We start from the raw sequence: 12,465 nt of genomic DNA, 5'->3' as shown, positions 1-12,465 counted from the left end.
TGTCTCAAGTGAGACAACATTTATTTTTAGAAAAAATTGTCTCAAACGAGACAAAAATTATTTTTAGAGAAATTGTCTCAAGCGAGACAAAGTTTGTTTTTGAAAAAAAAAACGATCTCAAGTGAGATCATCTTTGTTTAATGTGAAACAAATTCAAAATTTATATTCTCAAAGGAAAAAATGTCTCAAACGAGATGAATTTTTTTTGAAAGAAATAACAATCTAAAGTGAGATTAATTTTTGTTTCAAGTGAATCAAATTCGAAATTTGTATCTTAAAGAAAAATGTCTCAAGCGAGGCGAAATTTGTTTTAAGAGAAATTGTCTTAAATGAGAAAAAAATTGTTTTAAAATTCTCAAAATTTATGGGAAATGTCTCAAGCGAGAAAGAATTTTGTTTCAAGTACAACAAATTTAAATTTGTATCTTAGAGAAAAAAAATGTCTCAAGCGAGACGAAATTTTCTTTGATAGAAATTGTCTCAAGCGAGACAAAATTTGGTTTAAAATTCTCAAAATTTGTGGAAAAATGTCTCAAGCGAGATAAAATTTTGTTTCAAGAAAAACCCTCTAAGTAGATAGAAAGTCTGCTTGTTCCTACATGTTGAGGAAATGTCTTGATTGTTGACTTCAGGAAGCCAAATCATTGCTTCTTCAAGTTAGAGACATCTGGTCATTTTCGAGCTTTGATTTCCTAAGAGATCAAAATGATGTATTTATGGATGCCTAATTTTTAATGTTATGTTTGATGTCAAGATGAAATTTGATCTTTTTATTGAATTTTTCCTTAAGTGAGGAGAAAAATGTCTTTAATGCACATGATGATAAATGTTTGATGCAAAGATGCATACTCATGTAACATGTATGTATGTGTTGATGCATGTATGTATTGATGTATGTTTTTCTCAATCTGTAAGGAGAATGGTTGCGAGAGCAGTCTTCACTCTATCATTGATTCAATTTGTTTGCATTTCCACCAGGGTGTACTCTTTCAAATCTCGACCTGAGACAATTTGTTTTCTTTTCCCCATCAAAATTTATCTTTTCTTGCCCCAGCTTCAATCTTGAACTTCAGAGGGATCTTCGTTGAATTCCAAGATATGCCTCCAGAGAGATTATCTTGTTTGAAAAAAAAGTTTCTTCTTCTTGTATTTTCAAAAGTATGAAAATATCAATTAAAAGAGTTTTGAAAAATGTTTAATCAAAAGTTTTGAAAACATTGCTCATTTCAAGGTTTCACAATTGACAAATCATAAAACAAGAGTTCATTGGATATCAAAGAATTAATTACTCTATTAATCCTTTAATAAATTATATCTATTTGACAAATATCAAGATCAATGTTATCTTTGAGGAATGGTTAAGTAAGAAGAGGATAAAATGTCTCAGGTTGTTATTTTTAGTAAAAGGTATGGTGTTCTCATTTATTTTTTGTTCACTGATCTGGTAGAGTAGCTTCTGTACTAATTTATTGGAAGTGTTCTCTGACTCCCAGTTCTCGTGTTCTCATTCAGGTTATGCGATGCCTCATCAATGGATTTGTGCGATCGCCTCTTATGCAATACTTGTGTAGTCTTTGTGTTCGAGCTGCCTTTTCAGGTTTTCAACTCGAATCCTCCTATGGTTTCAAGACGTTATTCAGAATTTACGTCTTGAACCCCCTTTGTTATTTTTCTCTATCATGCATTAAAGATTTTAGAAAACCTTTTTTTTAAATAAAAGATTAATCATGATGGGCGGGATGAAATCTGAAGATAGTCTCTTCTGTTTAGAAATCCATGTATGATTAGAATGGACTTTTAAGGAATGTAATGTAGGTCATGGTTCACGGTTATGAAAGAAATGGATAAATAGGCTCAAACAAGTGTTTAAGGGTAGTTAAAGCAAGGATCAATTCGTTTTGATGCCTTTAATCTTGTATTGTTCAATTTGAATATGCTCGTATGAGTTCTTTATTTTCTCTTGATGTTCCATGATCTTTGATTGAAGTGATTCTAGAGTGATTGGGCTTGATCAATCTCACGGTTTGAAGTTAGATTCGTCATTTGAGTCGAGGGACTCTTTGTCTATGCTCCTTGTTTTCTTTTTGCTCTTTTCTTTTTCTTTTTCTTTGATTTTTTTCTTTGTTTCTTTTCTCTTTGCTTTTTTCTTTATTCTTTTTCTATTTTTTTTCTTTGCTTCTATTATGTTTGTTTTTCTTGTCTCTTCGCTTTGATTTGATCTTTGATCTCTGCATCTGGTTCACATTTCGGTATCTATTCTGAATCGATGTATTAACTCATGCGAGCAGATTTACTCTACCTTGCCCCCAGTGTGGAGGGTGATCCTTGGTTAGAGTTGAATCAGAAAAAATATCATTTAGTCTCAAAAGGGGACACAAGGGATATAGTTTCTCCTTTTGTGAAGGGATAAAGAAAGAAAGCCGTTCATCATCTCATACACAGAAGTCATCGCAGAAAAGATATCCTTAGGGGGATAGATTTTCAGGATTAATTTTTAGTTACATAAAAATAATGTAATTAATGCATGATAGAATTATTTTGAAATAATTCTCTTATTCTACTTCTTGCTCTCAGCATGTCTCAATTGCTCAGGCTCATCCACAAAAGATCGCTTCGAGATGCCCCACATCGTTTCTTCTTATAGGAAATTTCATGTTCAAGTGAACAGTGTACTCAATGTCTGTAGGTCTTATTGGTAGAAAGAGTAAGTTTGACATCTAATAAGATGATGGTGTGACTTTGTTGGCTCAAAGAAATGTATGGGTATGAATTTTGTGTATCGAAAGGATAGATGCAATGTTTCAAAGTCGAAAAAATGCTTTAAGGTCTCAAAGAGAGGGAATGTCAAAAATTGGTTCTTTGGCAGTGAACAGGAATTATTTTGGGTAAAGAATTGAGAGATTTTATTTTGGGGTTGGACATGATAAGAAAGGTATAATCTTATCATATGTCAAAAATCTATAATTCTTGAAGAATTACAAGAATCCGTAATTCATTTGATATTCAAAGAACTCAAGATTAAAATTCGTTCAATTATTTAACCTTATAATGTAACATAAATTCAGTCATCAAAGATTAAAAATATTTAATCAAATATTAAAGATAAAACAAAAACAAGTTCAAACAAAACAATCTCTCAGTGTAAATGGTAGATGCAATGCCCCATTATTCTTCGATTGTTCATGCCCCTTAGTAAATCAGGTTTTGGATCTTGCGCTTCAGTGCCTTACAAATCTCAGAAAAATATTTGGAGCTTCCTATGTGGTAGTTGTACACAAGATCAATATCGTAGAACTCAGGGAACGAGGACTCTTTTCTTGGATCATCCTGGAAGGCTCAGTCCTATAACCAGCCGAACAAGCTCCCATCGTAATGATTTCAGCTTCTTACTTCTATTCTCAATGTGGTTAGGACTACTTCATCTAATCCTCCACTGATTAATTTCATGTTTTTATGAATGATGAAATGCAGATGCAAAATACAAATATGCAAATGCATATGCAAAAATGTTGATCCCAACGATGAATATCTTAGAATAATTTTTACTAGAAATAAAAGCTTTCACATTACAAGATAGTCCACTTCACAAACATGCCTTCACTTAGATGTTGAGTCTGAAGTGGATCACTGCTTCATCTCGGATCTTCATCCTCGAAAATGATGTACCTCGATGATCTGTAACCTAACTCGATTGATGTCCATGCGGTGGTAAAGTCGATGTGTCGCTCCTTGATAACTAGCGATGAAATGATTGTAGATGAGAATCTACTGCTGGATTACTCTTTGGCTCAATGAATCATCGTTTCAGTCTCAAATCTTACACAATCTTCGAGCTCACTACTTCATCTCGGATCTTTGTATTTGGAATTGATGCCTCTCAATGCTCTGTAAACTAAACTCCGTTAATTCCACAGAGGTGCGGAAATCGATGTGTCACTCTTTGGTGGTTTGCGTTGGTAGGATCGTAGATAAGAATCTATTGTTGGATTACTCATCCAATCAATAGATCTTCATTTCAGTCTGGAATGCTGCAAGATCATCGAGCAAGTCTCATTTTGGTTCTCTGAACTTCTTTAAGCCCTCGATGCATGTCTTTATATGTGACTGCTTGATTGAAAACTTTTATATCTTCTTGAAAAAAATTTCTCTCGAATATTCCCTTGCGGATCAACACTTTTGCCTTATGTTGATGCAATGCAATGCAAAGAATGATGAAAAATGACATAAACAAAAGAGAAAAACGAGTTAGTAAAACAAACAAAATAGAAAAACGAGTTAGTACAAGCAAGATAATCAATAGAGTTAAAAAATGATATCTAAAAAATATAAATATAACATCTACCCGATCATGATATCTACCAGAACATGCTTTCAATAGATAAATAGCAATCCTACCCGGACATGCTTTCTACCCAGAATGATATATTTTCAAGAAATTGACCTAACCGCATGGTATCTAGTTCGCATGCTTTTATTCAACAGAATTTATAGCAAAAAGGAAAGGTTCAGAAACGCTCCTCCTTTGTGTACACCTATTTTTGGGTACCTACTAATGAACAGAGGTTCGGTATGACTATACCTAGGGTGATCGTTCTACAGTTCACACTATATGCATGGTTTCGGCTCTAACAGGAAAATGGTGCTCAAATTATCCTTGATGTCGGTGCCCCCTTGGGCTGCCAAACCCTCGATCCTTACCCATTACAGGTTTCAAACGAAATGAGTTCAATTCGAGGGGATTCACTACCTTATACCCATACGAGGAATAAATCCCTACGAAGGTATAAAGTGTGTATCCCATGGGTTATTTGCTAAAACTCATACGAAGAATAAATTTTACGAGAGTAAAGCATTCACCCTGACTAATTTGGATTAAAGCTCGTGTCTAGAGCTTATGTTATACTAATGCGAGTGATGTGTGTGAGGAGGAACGTACCTACCTTTGACTCAAAAATGAAAAAGAGATAAAACTCGACAAAAACTTGGATCAATCTGAAAGCAAAAATTCAAATGTTAGTATGATAATTAAAAATGAAGTAATTAAAAAACTTCAATAAAAGGATCATAGATTAACTAAAGACTCGAACTTATAAATTCGACCACAAATACAATGTGTAGGCGACCTACAGCTTGACTCTCTAAAAAACGTCACCAGCAGACTCGCCAAGCTGTCATAACCATTTTTTTATAAAAACAATTAAATATTATTTTAAAAAACGATTATGACTTTAATTTGGAAAAATGGGTGATTTGAAATTAATTGGATCGGAGTCGCCATCGATCTTTGGGTTAGGTAGGTTGAATACCTAAAAACGTATTTTAAAAACAATTTAAAAAAAAATCATTTTAAGACAAAAACTGGTTTACGTTTACCAAATATTTATTTAAACAGGTTCGGGAGTCGGTTACGTGTGGGGAAGGATTAGCACCCCCACAACGCCAAAAAACTGGTACTGTGTCGCTTACACGTTATCGTAATGGTGGAAATTACAAATCGAATATAAAGTTAAAATATGATCCATTTATTGAAATATAATTAATTTACTAAAAATTTTGTAATTAAAGAAAATCCTTAAACTTGATAAAAAATCTTGAAATTAACAATCTTCCGCTGGGAAAGCTATTTCAACTATTTTCCATTGTTAAAGAATATCTTGTCCTCATTGATTAAAATATACAAATTGAATATAAATGAATATCGACAATTTACATTCGCATAAAATGAAATGAATTGTGAGTAATAACAATAAAAAATAAAAAATACAGGGCATCATTAAAATAAATTAATTAGTAACATACACTCGATTTGTTTCAAATTACTATGTCGTTAAAATGCCGTACAGGATCGCACCACTTCGACCAAGTGATACTTTCCACGCTCATTTTACGAATACGTGTCCTTGACACGATTCAAATATTTCAACCATGGGTAAAATATAATGGAAATAAATGTTACTAAAAATACAAAAATAACATGATTACATTAAATGGAATTGAAAACATTATTTGCATAATACACATAAGCATAAAATAAATAAATAAAATATATTCATACACAAATGACTAGCATAAAAATAAGTAAACATTACAAACCAAAATGAAATCATTAAAATACAAATATTTACAAGACTAAAATAAAATTAACATAAATTTGAAGGATAAAAGTAACACAAATTTAAACATAAAGGACTAAAATAAAAACCATAAACACAGAGGTCTAAACAATAATTAAGCCAAATATCCAGCAGTGACTAAAATAAAAACTTTACAAATGTCATCGCCAAAGTAGAATGTCAATGAAAATGAACAATACACTAAAACAGTGACTAAAATCGAATAATTAAAAGTATCATGACCATATTCAAACAATCACGGAAATATGTAAGATAGGTGACTAAAATGAACTAGCCTGAAAAGTGTTCTACATAAATATAAACAAACTAAAGTCCAATGGTTAAGGCTCGAATATAAGCGCAAAAGTATTTAAAAGCTACAAAGGACTAAAATATAAGTACATAAACATGGGTGCTCAAATAAAAATAAAATAAATTTCATTTAATGGCTTAAATGAAACGTTACAAAAGAAGGGGGACCTAAACTGTGATTTACCTTTTTTGCAAAAACACGCATACCCTGACCCCTTTAAATGGCGTCGTTCTGTTATGTATGTATATATAATTTATAAAGGCCAAAATGGCCTAAGCTTGCCATTTTCCCCTTCTCAAACCAAATAAAGAGAGAGAGAGTTCTCTGGAACTCTCTCAACCGAGGAGAAAAAAAAACATGGTGGCTGGAGGCTCCCACGGCGACGCAGGCAGCAGCGCAAGACGGCGCCCGACCGTCGGAGTGGCCCAAAGTTCCCCACAATCATCTCCTTCTCTCACTCTACCCCGATCTACACTTAGTTTTACCTAAAACAAACCCTAGGGACCTAGATCGAACCATTTATCTTTCGAAAAACACAACTCTGACGACTCGTGGGCTTCCCGATGTTCCTCCGACAAAGGTAAAGACCCTTTCCTCCCTTTTTCTCTTTGGTTTCCTTTTATTTTATTTTGGGTTTGAATCTCTCTGCCTTTTTATTCATCCGAATAGTCCCTCCCTTTATTTTTTTAACCCCTCACCGAATGTCCTCTCTCTCTGGGTCTTATTTTCTTTTTATCATTGCATGTGTGATTGGTGAGTTTGATGTTGTTGTTGATGGATGGCCTCAGTTTGTAGGGAATGAGTACTTATGTGGTATGTATGGTGTAGACACTCGTTTTTGTCCGGGTCTTATTTTTTGCAGACCTTAAGTACTGATCCATATTCAGTTTAATATTTTGGTGTAAAACATGTGTTTTTATGGTATTTTATGACCCTAAGCAACTTTCTTAAGATTTAGCACATATTTTGGGATCAAACTAAGACCTTAAGAATGATTTTTTGGTGTTTCCTGAGCTTAAGAGAGAAATTTCTAGGTAGGAGTATCGATATTCATTTTCTAGCTCTAGAATAGGGTACCAATACCAACATTAGAAAAGGGTACTGATACTGGAAATAGGACTATCGAACTACCCCTTTGGTATCGATACTGAAGGTATCTAATATCGATACTGAAGGTATCTAATATCGATATTGGGTCACTTTTTAGTAGATATAATCCATTTTTGATATCGATGCTTGACTATAGGTTATCGATACTACATGTAGAGTAACAATACTACTCATTTTGGATGGTTAGGTTTGACTTCCTTATGGCCCCTTAGAGTCAAGGATGACTCGTAATGGTGGAACTTAGTTCGTGTTAAATGGCTAAAGGGGCCTAGAAACACTTGTAGGAGTAGGGTATGACTGAAGTAGCTACATTAGCCATAATAAGTCCAAATATCTTCAGTCGAGCACGTATTGAGTAAGTAAGAATGAAGGATCATTACAGAGGATGTATCAAAAATTGATATGATAAACCAACCAAATTATGTAATAGTATAATCCTGTACTGCGAAAATGTCAGTGGACCGTGGACGTATAATTATCCCTCCAATTCGAGGGTGAATCAAGGGAAATCATAATGAGAGCGACAAGAGTATCGTTACCAAGTGATAAACCCAAGTCTATTATCGGGTTAGCAAATAATACAATAATCATCGTAAAATCTTGAAACACAGAGATCTTTGTCAAAACAATTTTTCTCTTAAAGTGAGATTTTAAAAACCACACCATTTTTAATTTATTTCTTTGGATTAATTTTTAATTAAAAATAATGTGATTTAAAAAAACCTCTCGTTTAGAAAAATTTGAGATTCCTTTACAAAAAACATATGGTTTGAGGAGTCACCACTAATCTTTGATTAGGGTGTGATTGGGCACCCAAAAACATTTTGTCATTTTAAATAAAAATTAATTTTAATTAAAACAACAAATTTGAGGTCTACGTTACCAAAATTCGAGTTCAGAAGTTGGTTATGCACGGGGAAGGATTAGCACCCCCACAACGCCCTAAACCGGTACCTAGTCGATTAATTAGTGTCTTTGCAATGAAATTTACAAATTCGAATTTAATTTGATTTTTGATCCCATAAAACAACAAAATGTGAATTTTACAATGAAATCTAATAATATCAAAAAGCACCAAAATAGAATAAATTAAAATTACCAAGTCCTTTTTAGAGAGATAAAGAATATTCAATTATTTAAAAATATCGAGATCAGATCTTAGATAAGTTCTAACAATCTTTTCTCAAAAAATTTAAATAACCGAACATTTTTTCCTTTTGTTCCCAAATTTTAAGTGAAGAATCAATTTTTAGGTGTCACTGATGGGATACACATTTAATTTAAAATTGTCGAAAGCGGCTCTCTAGTGAGTTAAGACAAGCCACTCAAAACAATTTTAAATTAAAAGAGTATTACTCTTAATCCAATTATTTGATAGGGGTCAAGTTATGCACATGAGGATAACATACGAGTTATGCAAAAAATATCACATACTTGAATGAATGATGGAACCTAAATTAATATATTCGAAAGGATACATGCACACTCAACTACAACTATATTATATATATATATATATATATTATGAACATGTTAATGATCCATAAAAATTTGAAATTAGGTTAAGCCAATATATACATGCTATAATTATCCTAAAATAACCTACGGCAGGTGATAGACAAATTGAAAATGTATTTATACTGTGGTACTGTGGATATGATATAAATCCCAAAATATAACGTTGGAATAAGTCGATCTATATTCTTCCAATCTTGAAATACTCGCAAGACTACATCCTTAGTTCACTAGTAGCAGCTATGAGTAAACTATTGCATTGGATGTTAATTACAGATTAAAGGTTAGACAACATCAATGTAATCCATTAATGCAGTGTCAAAAAGAAAAAAGAAATTTATCTTTTGAGTTTATCATATAACATGGAAAAATAAATTCGGGGAAAATTAGAACATTTTGCCAAAATGGATAGAGTGTATATGCACAACCATAGGCAATGATGCAACGAAATTTGATAAGTTTACAAAAACCAACAAACATGAATGAAATAACGAATTTCAGAAACAAACGGACCTCATTGTATGTGGTTCTTCCCTTGCTTTCCACTTTTTCACAAACTGGTAGAAAACATAGACAGTTCAAACAAGAAATCAGATACATAAGCCATTAATCATGCAATTAACATAAGCATCATAAACTCAAGCTAAAAGGGTACCTAAAAAGAAAGCACTCACACGACAGCACCTTGAGATCCAGCATCATCTCCGTGAGTATCGAGGTGGTTCAATCTTAAAAAAGTGTTCTCACTAGCAGGCGTAGCCATAGCGAGCTCACTCCGGCTCGAGGGAGAGCCAACACTGCCACTAGTCGAAATGGATTGACCTGAAACGGCAGTGCCCCATGACCCAGAAGCACCTCTCTTAGTTGGGCTTTTATCCCCATCTCCTTGGTAATTATGGTTTTGAATAGTGTGATCACCAGTTACAATAATCAGTGGGTTTAGGGGTTTTGAGACGCCAATAAAAGTGGGTAAACTGGTAATGGAGACGAAGAGAAGTCAATGAGCATAATCAGTACTAGATTGGCACCAAAAATTATTCTCTCTCTGTTTGATTCAATTCCTGGAAGAAAAAAAATAAAAGAACTATGGAAGTGAGGGCGCAGGGATTCTAGTTGTGGAACGAGATCAAGGGGGTTTCAAACTTTCAAGGCTTTCTGTGAAGGTGGTGGAATGAAAAAAGAGCTGTAAGATTATAATTTGAGAATAAAATTATTAAAATGTAATGTATCATTGTTATATTTTCTTGTTTGATTGATTTGTTCGGTAGGAACCTAAGATGACATAGTTTCATTAAAAGAATATAAGATTATTTTGGTGTATATTTTATTAAAGTATCTTTATTATATATGTTTTTTCAAGAGTTAAATTTTAATATTAAATTAGAAATATTTGAAAGAAGGCTCGTATAAATATTTTAGTCGTTACATTATTTAATTTTTGAGAAAAATAAATTTAATATATAATTAATATATCAAACTTATATTTGTAAATAATTTTTGTAAATATCATATTTATTTATATAAGATATAATATAATATAAAAATAATAAAATTATGATCTTGAGTGCACAAAGACATTTTTTTCAATTTATAAGATCTGTTTTTTAATAACTTAAATTTAGATATTATTTAAAATAATTATATTTTTATAATAATAATATTATTTTACCTCATAAAATTATAAATAATTAATATATTAAATATTTAAAATATAAAATTACTCAAATTTATTAATATTTTACTAAATCAAACCCTTTGTATATTATTATTATGTTTATAATTTTGAGTAAAGTAAGAAGAATAAGAATTAAGAAGGATCAATATAAAAAAAATTTATTATTTTAGGGATACTTTTTCCTAAAATGGTGGAAATTATGTAAAACCTAAGAATTAGTGGTTACGATATTCCCATCATTTTAAAAAATTATTATTGGAAAAGATTATTATCGTTATTCTATGGTAATAATATTTTTCGTGATCAAACGTGGTAATACAATTCTAAAAAATATTTTCTTTGGTTTTGTTGAAGATTCAATGGGAGATTGAATGGATTAGGCCCAAATTGGGTTTAAAGAATGATATTGATTTGAAAATATAAATTTTTTAATTTTAAATTATTTGTGTTATTTGAATCAATTTGAGTTATCAAGTCGATTTTTACATACAAGTCAAGTTAGAATTTAAAATTAAGTCAATTGAAAAAAAAATTAATTGAATATATCAGTTGATCCAAACTCTTGAAATATAAATAAATAAATATATATATATATATATATATATATATATATATATATATATATATATATATATATATATATATATATATATATATATGTATATATATAATCCTCTTACAAAATGTAATACTCTTTTAGTTTTATACAGATTAAGATTGTTGGATAAATAAAAATAGATGGTTGAGATTCACTCCTTATTTTTTAATAAATATCTTCATATTTCTTATTTTTAATCTCAGCAATTTGCTTTCAATCATCTAGTGATCCTAAATATGTGTAAAATTAAAAGAGTTTTATATTGTATTGTGTAAGAGAATCTGCCCATATATATATATATAATTGAAGGAGAGACTTAGAGACTTAAGTACAAGGATCATGATATAATATGAGTGTAAGGAGTACCATCGAGGTCTCAAAAATAATTAGAATGGTTTCAGGACTGTTTCAAGAATCGTCATGAGGCTTGAACAAGAGGTAGGGATGGGCATGGGTCGGACTGGGTCGGATTGAGTCCGGTTTTTGGTCCACCTGACTCGACCCGAGAATAAGGAATTCTTCACTTGAAACTCGACCCGACCAAAACAAGATTCCACCCGAGCCGAACCTGACCTAATATATAATTTAAAAACCTGACCCGACTTGAAATAATAAAAAAATTATTTTTATTCAATAAAAACAGTGACTTAATTGAGAAAAATAATATATGGAGGGGTATTATTGTAATTATTATTAAATATATAAGTTAAAATTAAATATTTTTTCATGTCGGATATTTTTACCCTAAACCCGAACCCGACCCGACCCGAACATCACATTAAAAAAAAGAACCCAATTTTAAAAAAAAACCCGACCCGATTGGGTCGGGTTCGGGTCCCATGCCTATCCCTAAACAAGAGAGATGAAGCTTTGAGAAGAAAGAACCCTTGAAGCCATAGGGTAATAGTTTATAGCAACACAATCCCTTAGCACATGAATGCTTGATTCAGTCTACAAATGTCGCATGATGACCCATTCCATAATCTGCCTTTGCACCTTTTTTAGTTTGTCAGAAGCCGATGTTGAATGGCACTCCAAATGAAGAGAAACAAATATTAGTATTACGTATACATATATATATATATATATATATATATATGAAAAGTACATCCCACAAACTTAAAGATGCTTGCATTCTTTT

Source organism: Hibiscus syriacus, unplaced genomic scaffold (genome assembly GCF_006381635.1).
Source record: "Hibiscus syriacus cultivar Baekdansim isolate YM2019G1 unplaced genomic scaffold, ASM638163v2 tig00110450_pilon, whole genome shotgun sequence".
In the NCBI taxonomy this organism is placed as follows: Eukaryota; Viridiplantae; Streptophyta; class Magnoliopsida; order Malvales; family Malvaceae; genus Hibiscus; species Hibiscus syriacus.
This window is presented reverse-complemented; position numbering follows the sequence as displayed.